The sequence below is a fragment of the Xyrauchen texanus genome, chromosome 19 (genome assembly GCF_025860055.1).
Source record: "Xyrauchen texanus isolate HMW12.3.18 chromosome 19, RBS_HiC_50CHRs, whole genome shotgun sequence".
Lineage (NCBI taxonomy): Eukaryota > Metazoa > Chordata > Actinopteri > Cypriniformes > Catostomidae > Xyrauchen > Xyrauchen texanus.
Genome location: NC_068294.1, coordinates 42,871,550 through 42,885,860, shown reverse-complemented (window position 1 = coordinate 42,885,860; position 14,311 = coordinate 42,871,550). Strand labels below are relative to the sequence as shown.

The 14,311-nt window shown below is 39.6% G+C and overlaps 1 long non-coding RNA gene and 1 pseudogene across 1 annotated transcript in view; one reads left to right on the top strand and one right to left on the bottom strand.

Moving 5' to 3' along the window:
* The window catches only part of LOC127659769 (uncharacterized), a 1,076-nt gene extending 408 nt beyond the window's left edge, over positions 1-668 (bottom strand). The window contains exons 1-2 of the long non-coding RNA XR_007972571.1: positions 521-668; positions 1-486 (exon numbers count right to left, since the gene is read on the bottom strand). The exon at positions 1-486 is cut by the window's left edge and continues 408 nt beyond it. This is a non-coding gene — a long non-coding RNA (uncharacterized LOC127659769). The remainder of the gene's footprint in view (positions 487-520) is intronic.
* Positions 1-14,311, top strand: part of LOC127659767 (protocadherin gamma-A2-like) — a 138,840-nt pseudogene that overhangs the window by 114,850 nt on the left and 9,679 nt on the right.

Below are 14,311 nucleotides of genomic sequence, written 5' to 3'. Positions count from 1 at the left end.
TTTTGTTTATATTCTACATATTTGAACCACCCTTTACAATCAAAAACACTTTATTAATAGTTAATCGTAATAATATAACTGTTTACCCATTTATTACCCTAAAATACAGCGATACCTGAGATTTCACTAGATGTTTTCAGTGTCGTTGTGGTCTGTGGCTATATTAAAGCAGATGGGAACACTGGCATGTGTGATGGAAACAGGTCGACCGGAGCTGTGAGAGTCCTCGCATTCGCGTGTGTGTGTGTGTGTGTGTGTGTGTGTGTGTGTGTGTGTGTGTGTGTGTGTGTGTGTGTGTGTGTGTGTGTGTGTGTGTGTGTGTGTGTTTGGGACAGTCCTCTTTGTGGCTCAGTCTCCGCCCTGTTGCCCAGCGGAGGCGCAGCTAATTCAGGGAGTTTTGGAGAGAAGCGGGATGGAGGACTGTTTTTTTCCTCTCTTGATTTACCGAAAAGTTTACAGCCATCATGAATGATTTCAAACTTTTACCTTCACTCCGCGTCAATCGGATTACGGTACGCACGCCATGGTAGCGTCGCTTTAACGGAAATATGGTTTCGGTAAGGATAAAAAGTTAAAACTTTTGCCTCTTCTCCGGATCGCGCACAATGGAGTGGAGACGCTCGTGGCCCGTGTTCTGCCTCGCGCTCTCCCTCACCATGAGCCTCTCGAGCGCGACCGGTGAGCTCCGCTACTCGGTACCGGAGGAGCAGAAACCGGGGTCCGTCGTCGGGAATATCGCGAGGGATTTGGGTCTCAGCGCTCAGAGGATTACGGACAGAAGCCTACAGGTCGTGTCGGAAGCTAACGCGCAATATTTCGAGGTTGATCCATCTAACGGTGCCTTAGTAATTAGAGAGACTATTGATAGAGAGCGCATATGCGCATTGACTTCGACATGTTCGTTGCACCTTCAAATCCTCCTTCAAAACCCGCTGGAAATGCACCGAGTGCTTGTTCAAATTGAGGATGTGAACGACAACGCGCCGCAGTTTCCAAACGCGAATTCGTCGCTGGAGATATCCGAGGCGGCCGCTCCCGGAACGAGGTTCCGCCTGGAGAGCGCGCACGATCCCGATGTGGGAATGAACTCGTTGCGCACGTACAGCCTCTCCACGAGCGACTATTTTATTTTAAACGTTGTAACGAAAAGCGACGGCACTAAATTTCCAGAGCTCGTTTTAGAAAAGCCTATGGACCGTGAAACGCAGGCCGCTTTCCGTCTATTGCTCACGGCCGTGGACGGGGGACAACCGGACAAATCCGGGACCACCCTCCTACTTATTAAAATTCTGGACGTCAATGACAATGCGCCAGTGTTTGACGAGCCGGTGAAAAGGGTTAGACTTTTGGAAAACTCTCTTCCAGGAACACTTGTGGCACAACTGAACGCCACTGATGTAGACTCTGGGATAAATGGTAAGATATCTTACCTATTCAGTAAATATACTCCAGAAAGAATACTTAAAATATTCAGTGTGGATTCTAAAACGGGGGAAATTCATGTTGTGGGGGATGTGGACTATGAGGAAGCGAATGTGTATGACATCACAGTCCAGGCCAGGGATGGTGGCTCTCCTGCCATGGAGGGTTCATGCAACATCAAAGTGGAAATAATCGATGTGAATGATAACACTCCGGAGGTGACATTAACCTCTTTCACCAGCCCTATCCGTGAGGATGCTGACACCGGCACTGTTATTGCCTTGATCAGTGCAAAAGACTTGGATTCGGGGGACAACGGTAAAGTGACACTTCGAGTATCTCATGGGCTTCCGTTTAAACTGAAATCTGCCTTTAGCGAACACTACACACTTGTAACCGAAGGACAACTAGACAGAGAAGCGGTGGATGAATACACTGTTGTTGTCACGGCAACTGACTCCGGCTCACCTCCACTATCCTCTCAGAAAACGTTTGTGGTCCGTCTCTTGGACGTCAACGACAATGCGCCAGTGTTCTCGCAGTCTTCGTACTCTGTGGATGTAGCTGAGAATAACGCACCTGGAACGCCAATAGTGGCCGTCACGGCGTCAGACCCAGACGTCGGCGATAACGCACGTCTTTCGTACTCCATTTTCCCGACCACCATCCATGGTAGCCCTGTATCCTCGTACGTCTACATAAACCCTGAGAACGGGAAGATATTCACCATGCGCACTCTGGATTACGAGCAAATGAACACGTTCAAGATAGAGGTGCAAGTTCGCGATGCTGGAACGCCGCCGCAAACTTCTAACGTCACAGTCCACGTTTTCGTGGTCGACGAGAACGACAACGCACCCGTCGTCCTTTACCCCACCCACTCCGAAGACTCAGGGCTTCAACTAACCATACCCCACTCTGCCCCCGTCGGGCATCGTGTGAATAAAATTGTCGCCGTCGACCCAGACAGCGGCCACAACGCCTGGCTGTTCTACACCATCCCACCAGGGGGCGACTCATCGCTCTTTCACATCGACATCCACACGGGCGAACTTCGCATAGCACAAAAACTCATGGACGATGAATTGGGCGACAAATCTAGCCCATCCTACAATTTCGTAGTGGTGATACGGGACAATGGCGAGCCGGCTAGGTCCACTAGCGTTTCAGTTACGGTTACCGTAGAAGAGAAAAGTGCAGACAAATCCACAGACGTCCGAATGACAACGAACTCGCACAAGGTGACTGGAATAGCAGATGTTACCCTCTACCTCATAATTTCCCTGGGATGTGTAACTCTGTTGTCTCTGCTGACCATGGCGGTGCTCTTGGTACGTTGCATTAGACATAAAGGTGGTTCGGCATGCTGCTACTCCAGAACAGGCTTCCGTTCCAGGCACACCTACCAACATAGAACCCATAAGGATCTTCATCTCCAACTTAACTCTGATGGACCCATTAGATATATGGAGGTGGTTGGAGGCCCTCAGGAACCCAACACACGGACCTACAGGCCTTGCTACTCCACTCTTTCCAGCAGGAGTGACTTTGTGTTTGTCAAAACTCCCATGTTGAGTCATAACAACACACTAAACATGACTTTGACTAGGCAGCACTTAATGAACTCAGCCAATGAGGTGAGCACACTCGTCTCCACAGCCAGTGAGTTTCCTCGCTGTTGAGTCACTTTGTTCATGATGGATTTGTCTCTTTCCTGTGTAGGTAGAAAGGAATTTGGGGATAACGTTACAACCCCAGGGTTGTTTTTGTCTTGTTGAATCTTCATTTTCACTATCCAGAGTTAAACCTTCATGTTTTCTTGAGATTTATGTTTGTGAGCAATGATAATCTTTAAGTATGGGTGATTTAAAGCGGTCAAGAAAATCCACACCAAAAATATGATATTACATTTACATTCATGCATTTGGCAGACGCTTTTATCCAAAGTGACTTACAGTGCAATTATTTAAGGGACAATCCCCCCAGAGCAACCTGGAGTTAAGTGCCTTGCTCAAGGACACAATGGTGGTGGCCGTGGGGTTAGAACCTGTGACCTTCTGATTAACAGCCCTGTGCTTTAGCCACTACACCACCACCACTCCCATTTTATATTAGATTTTGCATAAATAAAACGAAGCCTACATTTAGGATGATAACGATGTTTTGCATTGTGTTTTTATTTCAGGACACTTAAGCACAATTTACCCCCAAATTCACATTACCACAATGTGTCTTGGTGTTTTACTTTTCCCATTGTTTTCAATGATGACATTACCATGAAAGTATTTTATTTCACTATATATTAGTAAATAAATATGCTGTTGCTGGCAGTATCAAGCAGTATTGGGTGTAATCTGATTAAAAAGTAACTAGTTACTTTTGAAGTCAAAAAGTGGTGTAATGCATTACATTTTAAAGTCTCGTAATCATTAATTACTGACTTTCAAACAAGTTAATGACTTAATTACATTAAGTGGGTTACACAAATTTCAAGAATATAAATGATGTATAATACATTTAAAACATGAATTATGTTCATATATACGTCTGTTTGTTTGTTTGACAGCTGAAGAGAGAGTGACAATGAACAAGGAAGAAATATTGACATTTTTCTGAATTCGTTGAGCTAAAAACTCTTCTGTAAAAATAGTTTTAGAAATGAACTTAGAATTAAAGCAATTTGTAATGTGATTACTTTTCCATGAAGAAATCAGTAAAGTAAATTTTATAAAATTTTTAGAGAATTAATCATTTGTAGACAGTGGATTCAAATTTTAGTGTAACTTTCCAAAAGCTGATACTGCCATGATGTCAAAAATATTTTACAATAAAATATTTTTGTTTCACATTGCGGTAATAATAACATCACAATGACCACGTTTTTCTGCATTGCGGTAATGATAACATCACAATGACCATGTTTTTCTGCATTGCGGTAATGATAACATCACAATGACCCAGTTTTTCTGCATTGCGGTAATGATAACATCACAATGACCATGTTTTTCTGCATTGCGGTAATGATAACATCACAATGACCACATTTTTGTGCATTGCGGTAATGATAACATCACAATGACCATGTTTTTCTGCATTGCGGTAATGATAACATCACAATGACCATGTTTTCTGCATTGCGGTAATGAGAATTGGGTGGAAAGTGTGCATAACTGTCATGAAGATGTGTAAAAAATCTAACTGGCCCTATAAACCGTCTTTTCCATATGAAAATTTAAATTTATTTTATGTTTGTTTTGATTTTACTCTTCCTCACGTCATTCCAAATTCGTATGACTTCCCTCTGTGAAACACAAAAGGAGAATTTAGGCAGAATGTCAGACTCAGTCACCATTCTCTTTCATTATATGGACAAAAGATGCACTGAAAGTGAATGGTGACTAAGGCTGTTGGTGCCTAAAATTCTGCAGAACATCTCTTCTTGTGTTCCATAGAAGAAACAAACTCATATAATGGCAGGGTTTGCAGTTGTTTTTTTTTAGTATTTGCATGAGACAAGTAACTGGTGAGTCTCGTTGGCTTCCAGAAACTTCAGCAGACTTGTAGGTGCGAGTTTTCTGACTAAACAGGATGAGGGAGGAAAGAATGAGACAGATGAAAAGAAGAGGAGGTGGAGAACATGAGGGAATAGACTGCAGATATATTAAGATCTTAGGTAAGATTCTGGAGAGTATCAAACAAGAAGGGAGGACTCAATGAAGATCCAGTAAATTAAGCATTGAAATAATAGAGTTGGTAACATGGTGGTTAGAGGGAAAAGAGGGATTCAGTGATCATTGCTTCTCAAATGGTTTTGCTGTAGGTTCCAGATTTAGTGCCCACCCAACACAGTACCAACATTTTCACACGAAAGTAAACAAAATGTGCTTAAAGGAATAGTTCACCCTCATGTTGTTCCATATCCCAATCACTTTCTTTATTCTCTGTGAACACAAAAGGAAATGTTATGGAGAATATCCTCTCAGCTTAAGTCACCATTTACTTTCATTGTATCTTTTCTTGCATTCAATGAAAGTGAATGGTGACTGAGGCTAACATTCTGCCATACATCTCCTCTTGTGTTCCATAGAAGAAAGTACATAATAATTAAGAGATAATCCAACTGCAAAGGTCCAACTAAATGCTATCTATGCATTAAACATGCTTTTTAACATCTCATGAATTTCAGTGGTTACGATGACCAGTGGTTCACCAAACGAAACGACACTGTGGTTTGACACAAGCCATGTCTATCTTTGCTAATGTAGTCAGAGTCATATTGTCTTTACTTGAGAATTTTGTTCATGGTTGTCAAGGCGACGGGCATGTTGCACAACCTGTTTATGGTGACGTGTCTAATTTGGCTAGCTTCTTCCAAGTGACAGAATTAGCACCATAACACCGTAGAGTTTGATTGGACACCTTTGATATTGACAACAAAAGGCAAGTGTTTTCTCCTCACTTTTAAAAGTTGATTAGCCCATGTATTTTGCTATCCAAACTATGCAAAATTATATAGTCAGGTGCATTTTATTATGTGCATGAAGCATTGTTTCCCCCTGCTGTCTGCTAAGCTATTAAAACCTATCAAACAGGCCTGCGATCCAATTTTGGGTCAACCCAGTTGAGAAACACTGATTTAGATGTAAGGATTGTGAACAGATCAATTCTAAACTCTAATGCAAGACAGAAGGTTGTTATTAGAGGCATTGATAACAGATGGACAGGAAGGGGAACAGACTAATGGACAGACGTGAGGTTTTGCATGGGTGAAGGAAAAGGCGGGAAGTGAGATGAGAAAGAGGAAATGTGTAGTGGAAGAAGTGGCAGGATAACAGGATTCCAGAGGTCATGTGTTCACCCCTGACTTCCTGTTGTGTCGAATTCATGTTATTGATTCCACACGTCAGAGTCATGTGTGTGTGTGTGTGTCACCCCCGGGCTATCCTGTTATAAAAAGCCAGGCCGGCTGTGGCTCAGTTGGTAGAGCGGTTTGATTCCCGGCCCACATGACTCCACCTACCGAAATACAACTTAATCTCTATATAATTTTGACCTCTCCCTCCACTTCAAAAACAATGATGAAACAGTGTCAACAGTAAAATGCATAGAATGGAAGTCTATCAGGTAAACATAGAATGATTTCCCAATAGACTTCATTGTATGTGGATTTCTTTGCGTTTGTAGATGGAGCTTAACTCGTATTTAACCTGGAACATTCCTTTAAGGTACAGATTTGACATTTAGAATAGAAATGTGAACTTATTAGATTTATATGTGAGCTTTAACTAGATTTAGCAATAAGATTCATTTTTAACATTTAGATTTATAATGGTTTAAAATATGCGTTTTTGCTGTTAAATCTGACACAAATCTGGCTGTTTTTTGCAACATAACATTTAGCATCTGGCATCCCATACATTCAGTCAAGAAAAGGTCTTTTTCTCTTTTGTTTTGTGGATGCTTCTCATGTTTTGCTGTTGGAGGTGGTTATTTATAGAGTGTTAGAACAGTGTTATTCGAATGTTTATTGAAAAAGAATTCCTCAGTAATCTCTAGTGTTTATGTCTGTAGAGGGATGAGTCTGAGAAATGGAGATTTTCCTCTTTCTTTCTCTCATTCTCTCCGTTCTGGACGTAATGTGTCGTCTGTAAGTCTCTGGAGGCTCTATCTCTCGGGTCTCTTGGGTCGCTGGGATACCATCTGGCTCTGCTATTATGACACGTGCTCTGTGTGTGTGTGTGTGTGTGTGTGTGTGTGTGTGTGTGTGTGTGTGCGCGAGGGATCTCTGATGGGTCTGAGCTCCGCACAGAGGTGGCCAGTGTGTATGTTTATGTGATGTCCTCGTCCACAGAAGAATTTGAGTTTGACAATTCTTCATCATTTCACCTTTTTCATGCTTGCTTGCATCATCATCCCATCAAAACAGAAAGTAATGGCACTTTCCATTCTTCAATGTTTTGTTTTGCCTTTTTAAAGAGTGAATCTCACAATATCGTGGTCATATTTCACTCTAACCAACAAATAAAGAAATAAGAAATTATCTCACACCAAATCTCCACATTCTTCAGTTTTAGACCGTGAGAAAAGATTAAGAACTTCCGAACACTTGCCAAAACATGTTTCATGTCTTGAGATTTGATACTTTCTTTATTATGGTAATAAACATATTTCATCACTTCCTGCCAGATTGTTCATCGTGGCATTTTCAGATTAAACACATTTTACTGTGAAATCTGATTATGAGGTCACAGCTGCTCTTTTAAGATCATCTTCGTAAAATGTCATAAATAAAAACTATTAAATGTAAAAAATAAAAAAAAGAAGAAAATGACAAATAATTTATTTAATTTGACATTTTTACTGTTTTTATTTTCTTTATTTATTATTAATTAAAATATTTTTTATTAAATTGAAATATATTTGTTGATTTGTAGAAAATAAAAATAATTTATTTAATTTGACATTTTTACTGTTTTTATTTTCTACAAATCAACAAATATATTTCAATTTAATAAAAAATATTTTAATTTTTATAAATAACATACATTACTCCAATATTAGGCGGAAAAAGTTGCAATGTCAACTTAAAACGAAGTATATATTTTCCGATATTATTTTCATGAATAATAATAGTTATTGTAAATACGAATGTTGTTCGTAAGTGACTTGTCTGGTTAAATAAAGGTAAAATAAAATGCAATAAAAATAAATAATGAATAATAATATTTGAATAACATATTTTCTTCTTTTGCCTTCAGTAAAAAAAATAAAAAAAAATATAATTATATTTTGCCATTTTAATTTCATAACAAAATTCCATCAAATTAAATTGAGTAATGTTTTACAAAATAAAATAATAAAGATATTTAAATTATTTAATGTGTAGAAAATTACACATTTTAATTTGATGGAATTTTATTATGAAATTAAAATGCATGCATCTTAAAAATTGGCTATAATATATATATATATATATATATATATATATATATATATATATATATATTTTATTTTATTTTACTATTTTTATTATTATATATATATATATATTTATTTTTTTATTATTTGTATTATTATTATTATTGTGAGTGACAATAGAAAAGACGTTGTTTAATATGTTGTTTTTTAAAATAGCAATTGTTCTCATACAGTATTAAAGGGTTTTAACAAATATCAATACATACAAATATTTAGCTGCTTTTAGATCTCAGGAGTGTCCTCACAAGGGGGGCATCATTACTTTTGATTGTGCTAATCCTGTCATCTTTTTCCCACAACTGAACTGGAAAAAAGTAGATCAAACTAGATTTTCACATTTTCTGTGAGGGTGTTGTTTTGCAGTTGCTTGGGTGTTATTAGTGTTTTTTAAGTACTGTATTTCCAGAATCTTCAGTCGGTCAATCATGTCGGGGATTCTAGTAGTCTGAATCGGCCCTTTTGTTTCTATTGATAATGTGTATAGAGTATATACAGAGTATTTATACATTACACAGAGAGAAAGAGACCTTTACATCTTTACAGAATCAGGTAACACTTCCTGTTCAGGGTTTAGAGGTAGTAAAGTTGTCTTTATTGTCCGGACGGACATGTACGAGGATGTGTGTCATACACAGATGTTCCATGTGCTATATAAGGAAGGATGTGTTATATAAATCTAGTCCATTTATAGAATCCTTCACAGTTGATATACTGGTACAGATGTTCTAGCATACTGGTCCGCTACAGATGAATGATTGAATGGTTTATGCTTTTATAAAACGTTACAACATCATATGACTATTCAGTACGGATGTGCATTCACAACTGTGTGTTTATCGGCATTGGAATCAGAATTTAGTGTCTGGACTACTTTTATATTTGTGTTATTGTCCGGCACTAGCATGACTGATCTGTTTTGCTCATATTGATAGAGGTAGTGTGTGTAAGGTTAGATATAAGTGTGCTTAACATTGCTTTACCATGTGTACAGGGCATTAGTGTGTGTGTGCTCATGTGAATAGAGTGTGTTTACAGATGTCACACACTTCTGCAGCAGTATTGTGTGCGTTTGGGAGTGTGACACATCTATTGAATGTTATTTGTATAAATATTTCGTATGTAAATAGACTTATCTGCGAGGACACTGCCGATCTGCAACTGCGACCTTGGCCATGACCTTGTGTGAGTGTCGCACGTTCAACCCGATCTCACGAAAAGTCGTATGTAATTTACGAGTTGGCTGTTTCGTATGGTCTCGCTCGATGTTGTTCGCATAAACTTGTGTGACTTCATCACGTGCAAACTCCCGGATGTCTAATGCAGAAGTAAGCGTGAGTTTCACGCACGAGGCGTTAAGGACATACTTATTAATATTATGCCCTTATCTAAACTGAACCCATCAGTAGAGTGTGTAAACATGATAGGATGCTGTTCTCATACTATTTTTGCAGTATGCTGTATGGGAATGCGTGATGAGCGTGAAGCGGTCGTCTGTGTTCTGCAACTGATTTCGGGTCCTTGAATAAAGTATAACGTGCGATTAAGGGCAGCTTGTGGACTTTCTGGTGCCCTCCTAGGGTAAGATAGACCCCCTTAGGGAGTTGGTGCCCTACGCAGACTGCATAGTATGTGTAGTATGCGTGTAGGGAGCGGCGGTACTGACGGTATGCAGATTATCTGTATTCATAGAATATATGCAGATGACCTTCTTTATGTCATGTGACAACAATTTGTATTGTTTTGCTTACTGGATACTGTTTCACATTTCAGAATAATAGGCAGATTATTGTGCACAGTATGCACAGAGAAGTACACTAGTTTTTCATCCGAACGTAACCGAGTCTCTGTCTGTCAATGAGAAAGAGAGAAGCCTCATTACTCAAAAGTTCAGTGTGAGCTATTTTTCCGACATTCCTGCAGGTGGATGTAACCTTCTCACACACACACACCACGCAAACACATATACACACACACACACAAACATACACACACAAAGACATATACACACACACACACACACAAACATACACAAACACACACATACAGACACAGACACACTCACGCACACAAACACGCACAAACACACACACAGACAAACGCACACAAACACATACACACACACAAACACATATACACACACACACACAAACATACACACACAAACATACACACACACACACACAAACATACACAAACACACACATACAGACACAGACACACTCACGCTCACAAACACGCACAAACACACACACAGACAAACGCACACAAACACATACACACACACACAAACACATATACACACACACAAACACACACAAACATACACACACAAACACACGCAATACACCACACAAACACAAACATACACAAACACATAAACACACACACGAAACACAAACACACACAGACACACTCACGCACACAAACATACACAAACACACACACACACACACACACACCACACACAGACACAAACATTCACAAACACACACATGCAAAGACACACAAACACGCACACACACAGACAAACACATACACACACACAAAAACACACATACATACACACACACACACACACACACACACACACACAAGCACACACAAGGACACACACAAGGACACACAAACACACACACGCACTTGATGTCCTTGCTGAGCTGAAGGAGTGTTTTGTACCAATAGAGCGAGGGAATATAGGGACACATGTCTGTTCATAAGACCCAGATTAGTGTTTAAATGATATACAGTGGCCCCCAAAAAGTATTTGGACACTCAAGTCACCATTAAAATTGTCTGGATGTCGTTGCATTAAATAACAAAATCTGCGTGTCTCAAATGCTCCTGGAGCTTTTCTCATCACTAACTTCCTTTTTTATGACTTTTAACCAACTGGGGTCTTTGATTTTGATTTTTAATGAGATCCAAATCTAATATTTGACAAACACAAAGTGTCACGTATACTTTGTGTCTTGATTTTAAACGGTATATTTATAAACCTACCGTAGCCAACTTATGGACATTTTGCTATGTAATGTTATCTCATGCAATGACATTCAGACATTTTTAAGTTTGACTTCATTGTTCAAATACTTGAGGGTGCTCTGTATATAAGTAATGATGTGATCTCTCTCATTGTTCTAATAATTCTGTGATTGTATGTCGCACATAATGTTGAGGTGGTGTTTATGCTAGGGTTAAGGTTGCCAATGATCTTTTGTTTTTTTAACTGTGTTTGCTGCAGTTGAGCCATTTCAGTTATTGTGCGTCTGGGGTGTGTGTGTGTGTGTGTGTGTGTGTGTGTGTGTGTGTGTGTGTGTGTGTGTGTGTGTGTGTGTGTGTGTGTGCGCATGTGTGCCATTGATATTGTTTGTGTTTCTTGTGTATTTTAGTGACAGGTAGTTTGAGGTACTCAACATATGTGTGTATCTGACAAGCTTTAAATCATTAATGCTCATGTCACTATTACTGGTGCTCATATTCAGATTTAGTGACTTGGAAAAAACTTGCAACTTCAAATCAAGAGATCAGACTTCAGATTTTCGCCTAGCTGACTATAAGACCAGGGGAAAAAGTCCCATAGACTTACAGTACATTGAAGACGGGACCCAAGTAATATCTAGAGACCAGAATATCACACAGACTTGGGGTTGGGCTTTTACCACCCAGAACACCTTAGCACCCACTGAGTAATGGCCTGGTAACCACCCTACGGCAGCAGTGAGTTTTGCAAAGGCATGCACCACTCCCTCTTTCTCTCTTTCATTGATTTTCTGTCTCTCTCCGTCCTGATGTTGTTCTTGTGGACTTGATCCGTCCCAGTTCACTACACAATGACAGAAGGCGGATCAAAAGAAATGAAGCAATGAGAGAACTGAAGGAGGGGAGAGGCTGTTGTTTCTATTATGCTATTAATCCCTCTTTCATTTATATATGAGTTTGTAGAGAGATAATGTGCAGTCATATACTGTGTGTGTGTGTGTGTGTGTATGTGTGTGTGTGTGTGTGTGTGTGTGTGAATCCTCAGGATGGATTCACAATGGTCTTTCTGTCTTCAGCCCAATTAGTCACAGCATTTGTATCACGTTTGGTGTGCTCGGACTGAAACGCTCAGACACTTCCTGCTCTTCCTAGCTGTGTTTCCCAGCCCTTATCATTTTTAATCAGTGTACGCATGTAAATAATCTTGACTAATATCCATCAGTTTCATGGAGTCTTTGAATTCGTCTTTGTCAAAGCTGTTTCTGACAAACACACTCGTTTAGACTTTCTCTTTCTCTTTGCACTATGTAATAAAGCGAGTCCATCGTTCTCATGGTTTGGTCACATGACGCTGACCGGATACAGGCTTACCTCACCTTTACTCTGTCCTTTGTCTCCATGACAACGGCAAGGTCACACAAATAGACCCACGTTGGGGACGCCGTTGTCCTTGCTTGTCTTTTCCTTTCATGTGCTGTGACCTCATGTATTTCCATTTGTCTCTTTACAGCAGAAACCGCCCAGTGCAGACTGGCGTTTCACCCAGAACCAGAGGCCTGGACCCAGCGGGTGAGTGACACTCTTACACACACACACACACACACACACACACACATGTTGGTCTACCTATCATTATGAGGACTTTCCATAAACATAATGACTTTTATACTGTACAAACTATAGATTCTATCCTCTAAACCTAACACAACCCCTAAACCTAACCCTCACAGAAAACATGTCTGCATTTTTACATTTTCAATAAAACATTGTTTAGTATGATTTATAAGCGATTTGAATTATGGGGACACTAGAAATGTCCTCATAAATCACATTTATAGCATAATACCCTTGTAATTACTAATTTGTAACTTACAAAATTGTCCTCGTAAATCACAAAAACACGCACACACACACACACACACACACACACACACACACACACACGTTTGCTAAGATTTGCATTATGTAAATGTGATTTGCATTGAGTAAAAGCTTAGCACACACTCAGACACACATACATCTGATTAACGTATACCCTCAGAGTCACACAGAGTTTTATGTAAAGTGTCGGATTCATCTGAAAGAGAGAGATGTGGTGCTCTTATGTAAGGGAGGGTGCATGATGTGCAATTGTCTGTTGGATCATTATGGGTGACTGATCAGGCGAAACAACACAAACACACAGACAGAAATATCTAGATATATCTCACACAGTTTGTGTTTAATATAAACATCTCAAACAGTAGCTTAAGTGTTACATTGCTCATATGACCTTGCAAATGTATGCACAGAAACGCATTGTTCAACTATAAACGTTGCAAAAGGTGGTGTGATATATTGTTCAAATAATGGCTCTGTTTGCAATTGAAAACATATGTTGTACTTCCTCATTATGGTGCAGTATATACTGTAAAGTGGCTAATATTGCTACAACAGTATGCATAATAGTATGCATTATTCAGCAATAGATGTTTTAGACTGTAGTATGATATCTGTATGTCTGCAATGGAAAACTAGCTTACTAATTCCTGAAAATGGAAAAGTGTGTGTGTGGATACACCGTGGGATTCAGTATTCCTCGTTGTGTGCTCTGGTTGTATACTGCACATTTTGTCAAATGCCATCTTTAGTATTCCATGCATAATATTTACATACTGGGCACAGTGTGCGTACTGCAGGAATAGTATGACTATTATGGTGAGATGTTATTCCAAACATAGCCAGACAGAAAAAGGGAGAGAGAAATAAAACAGAAAAAAGGGAGATCAACATGCAAAAGTAGCTGTGCCGAATCTTCTCTTCTCTTAACAAAATGGCTGCATTATCAAGCACTAACCCCCCCCCCCTTCCCCCTTCTAACGTCTCAATCTGCCAAGAGAAAGAGAGAGAGATGCAGAGAGAGAGGGACAATCAGGTTTATTACCATGCTAAT